The sequence below is a fragment of the Panthera uncia genome, chromosome D2 (genome assembly GCF_023721935.1).
Source record: "Panthera uncia isolate 11264 chromosome D2, Puncia_PCG_1.0, whole genome shotgun sequence".
In the NCBI taxonomy this organism is placed as follows: Eukaryota; Metazoa; Chordata; class Mammalia; order Carnivora; family Felidae; genus Panthera; species Panthera uncia.
Window position 1 is genome coordinate 44983340 of NC_064818.1, and position 4563 is coordinate 44987902.

General features: G+C 44.8%; 1 protein-coding gene across 5 annotated transcripts in view; it reads left to right on the forward strand.

Moving 5' to 3' along the window:
* The window catches only part of WDFY4 (WDFY family member 4), a 298336-nt gene that overhangs the window by 215999 nt on the left and 77774 nt on the right, over positions 1 to 4563 (forward strand). The window lies entirely within an intron of this gene.

Here is a 4563-nt window from a genome sequence, read left to right on the forward strand (position 1 = left end):
CTGCCAAGTAGGAGAATTATTGGCCCAGAGGTGAGTCAAAGGTGTGGAAATTACTCATCACTCATTCATAGGGATGACCCTAGACACCAACCTGTGTACCACCTTGCACATGTGGGACAACCAGGCACTGTGCTAATTTTATTTCCATTTTATTTATTTTCTCCATGATGGCTATCTGAGCCATTGGATCAGGATCTTCTGGGGCCATTTCACACCTGCCTGGCACAGCCCTAGGACAGCTCCAAGCATGGAGACCCTTGGGAAGTATAAAACAGGAAAGGTCTGGAGTCAGTTGGGAACAATGCATAGCGTGCCAGAGAAATGCTTACATAAGCTCGTGGAAGGCATTCGACAAAATGAGGAAGCCCCAGTGGGAGCACTGGTCCTAGGCTCTAGGCCCACCCAAGCAGCCAGGGACCTGGTGGGACTGTGCTGCAGTAGCCAGCAGTGGGCTTTGAGATTGAACCAGTTTGGGCTTGTAGTAGGTGCTCAATAAATACTGTAATTCCTGTGCTTAGTTTTAGCACCACATGTTTATGGAACATTTGATTAAAAACAGGTGGCTGTCTGTGCTCTCAGATCTTGTGCATCTCTCCTTTCCAGTCCACCTCCCACCAGCCCCACTGTACCATCAGGAGTTTCAGAGAGGGAAGGCAACAGTGGTGCCCAGGCTTAGGAGGGCTTGGCTGGCCATTGTCCCTACGCATAGAGAAAACCTGATGATTTTCCATTTGGATTACATACCATGAGTCTTGAAGTATCCCCATTTGCTTTTTGGACATTCTGATGAACATGAGCTTCTCATCTCTGATAGAAGTGTGCGGTCCATTCCGAGAGTTTTCAACTAGCCCAAGAGGCTTGGCCTGTGCTGTGGGTTTTGTATCTTCAACTCCCAGCTCTCAAAAGCTGATTTGGCCCCTCTCCAGGCCATTCTACATACATAGGAAACCAGAGCTTTTGGGTGCCAGAGTTCTGCCTGAATTCCAATGACAATGGCTGCCTCCATAACTGAATTCTAAGGAGGTTCTGTAGGCCTGGATCCTAAATGGGAAATACTTGTAAAAGCTGGATGAGCCTGGGATCTGTAATCCATCTCTGTGTCCCCATGGTACAAGACCAGAGCATTCTAACGGCAGCAAGGTGGCATAATCAGATATAGATATTCATGGAGTGTAAGACTCTGGAAGCCTCCAGGAGTTTCTTATATAAAGTCAGCTAGACACTTGGCCAGCCAAGTTTCTGACAGCCAGAAAGCTCCACAACGTAAGACGCAGGCAGGCTCTGCTGAGATGTGAGGAGGACCAGTTGGAAAAACCGAAACAGTAGCTGAAGTGACAGGGAAAGGGCAGCTGGTTGAGAATGTATGTGAGTAAACACACATCCTCACACTCGTTCTCTGTAACCTCCACAAAGGGCTGCAAACAGCTTCAAAATTAAATGCAGCACCAGTACGCCATTCATTTAGAAATGACCCCAAAGGTGCACCTGGGTGGCTCAGTGGGTTGAGTGTCTGACTCTTGATACTGGCTCAGGTCATGATCCCAGGGTCGTGGGATCAAGCCCCATGTCGGGCTCTGCACTGAGCGTGGAGCTTGCCGGAGATTCTCCCCCACAACCTCTCTCTCTGCCCTTCCCCGCCCCCCACTCTCTCTCTCTCTCTCTCTCTCGAAAAAAAAGACCCCAAAATTCCTTTAAAGGAGACAAAAGTAGATGTGAGTAGGTTAACGAACAACTAGATCAGGTAAATAGAGTGATCTAGTTACCTAATTATCCTGACACTAGGGAAAAAAATGCAATTGTCCTGGGTTACATTATTTTCCAGGGTCAGAAAACAAGAAACAGGGGACTTCGTGAACTCTTTTTTTTTTTTTTCTAGCAAATACTTTCTCTTGGCATTGAATGTTAAATTTGTCCTTATCTAAAGGGTAGTGGGTACCAAAGAAGGCAATTCCCTTTTCACATGATATGAAAAAAGAGCCCTGCAGAATAGAATCTTCTATACTGATACTCTGAAAAAGTAGGGCCCTAACATTTGGACTTATTTCTGTACATTTCTTTGGGATGCCCGTGTGATCTGGATCTGTTATGTTTCTTCCCAGTGGTCTCAGTTCCTGTTGAGCCGAGAATTTATAAAACTCTCACCGAGATGAGAAAAGGCTTGGATGGTTATCTGGTTCTTCCCTTGGGTCTCTGCTGTACACAGCACACGCTTTTAAATGGGCTAGAGGCATCCTTCCATAGCCACGGTCTCTGACGTATCGGAAATGCTCCCTTGCCGTGTCATCAGGGCAAGGTGTCCCTGGGCTGGAGGGGGCTGTTATGTGTGTGGCAGGCTTATCTTTAGGACCTGATTGTGTCTGCGTATTTGTAATTTCTGAAGTGTTCTCTCGATTGCCTAGCTTACTTAAATATAATGTTTGCGAGAAAATGCACTTTTTGGCACAAAGTCCTGCAGTGGAGGGTTGTTGGAGTTTCCTTTATAGATTCCCTTTGAAAAATAATGCAAGACAAGAGTTCAGAAAAACACCCATGAGAACTTATCAATTCCCACGAGATGATGAACTTTCTTGATAGTCAGTCGTACCCTCCAAGGCCCCACTGCTAGCAGTGTGGAGGCTAAAACTCAAGTACCTGTCCCCCCCATGACCGTTCCTTCCGTCCTACTCTCCAGAGATCAACGCTGTTGACCAGCTGGGAGGCTAGGGGTCTGTCATGTGCATAGACTGCTTTGATAAAGATAGCTTCGGCCCCATGGCTGAGTGCAGGAACATGCCCCTTGTTCTTGGGAAAACAGCCCCGGGAGGGCAATTGCCGAGACTACGCCACTCAGACCCCGGGGGTCTAGAGCAGAGTTGCTGGAACCGGAGGTGAACTAAACAACCTGGTGGAATAACCAATGCCCCCGCATTGAGGAACTTTTCACATGGTTGGCTCAATAGGCCACGAGCAGCTGAGCCTGGTGGCCTCCAGTGAGCACTGCCTGGGTCACGCGCAGACCTTGGTTTCGGGCCCCGTTCATGTCAGTCTTCTGTCTCTTGCTCACATCTCCTCTTTGCCATACCCTTGGCCATGACCTCAGACCCACTTCTAGGTAGAAGCGTAAATCAAGCCTCTCTGTCTACCCCAAGCTTGGCCCCTTTGTCCTTCCAGCTCCACTTAGTCACGTTGCTTGCATTGGACCAAAGGGGGTCGGGGAGGGGGGGTGAAAACCTAGAACTGGGAAGGGAGAGACTCGCTGGCTCAAGGTCCCCCACCCAATTTGCTGCTTGTGCCCAGAAACCACCAGAAAACCTGGAACATGGGTAGAGAAGGCACACATTTTCTTTTTATTATTTGTAGCATCTTTAAGCATAAAATCAACAGTGGATCATTTTAGATTATCTGGTGAACTGAGGTTAAGGTGCTCTTTCTCCTGAAATGCCTTAGCTCTTTGGGATGGTTGCAGAACATTAAGCTTGTCATATTTACTCATAAATTAGCACTTGGCTGATGTACAGGATCTGTTTATTGCTGCATCTGGGCTGCAAGATTGTTTAAAATTTTTTTTTTATTTAAAATAACTATAGATTCACAGGAAGTTGCAAAAATAGTACACAGAGTCCCGGTACAGCTTTCTCTTAATTTCCCCTGATGGTTGTTACATCTTATGCAACTCTAGTACAATTTCGATACCAGGAAATTGACATTGGTACAATATGTGTGCATAGTTCTGTGTCATTTTATCGTAGGTGTGGATTCGTATAACCACTACCACTATCATCATAATCAATTGTTTTCATCACCACAGAGCTATCTCTTGAGCTACATTTTATGGTCCTGCCCACCCTGTACCACCCCTCATCAGCATTAACGCCTGGCAACCACTGATCTGTCACCTCAATCATTTTGTTCTTTAGAGAATGATCTAAAAATGGAATCATCGAGTATGTGACCCACAGAAACTGGCCTTTTTCACTCAGAATAATGCTATTGAGATCCATCCACATCGTTGCATGTGTCGATAATATGTTCCCTTTTATCACTCAGTAGTATCCATGAAATGGATATACCGGGGTTTGTTTAACCATTTGCCTATTGAGAGAAATTTGGTTGTTTCTAGTTTGGGGCCATGGCAAATAAAGAAGACTAGTTACATTTAATATAATTATTGAAATGTGAGGACATAAATCTGCTGTTTTATATTTTGTTTCCTTGTTTACTTTTCCCCTGTTGTTCATTTCTGTTTTTTCTTTCTTTCTTTCTTTTCTTTCTTCCTTCCTTCCTTCCTTCCTTCCTTCCTTCCTTTCTCTTTCTTTCTTTCTTTCTCTTTCTCTCTTTCCTTCCTTCCTTCCTTCCTTCCTTCCTTCCTTCCTTCTTTGCCTACCTGTGCATTACTGAATGATTAAAATCTACTTTATTTATCTATCATATTTTTAAGTATATTTCTTTGTATGAATCTTTTGTGTAAATTTTAGTTTCAGATGTATTGCATTATAAGTACGTAACTTACCACAGGCGATTAGCATAGAGAGTTTTACTAGTTCAGAAGAAGTGTAGAGACCATAAGTCTTTTAAGTCTTAAAG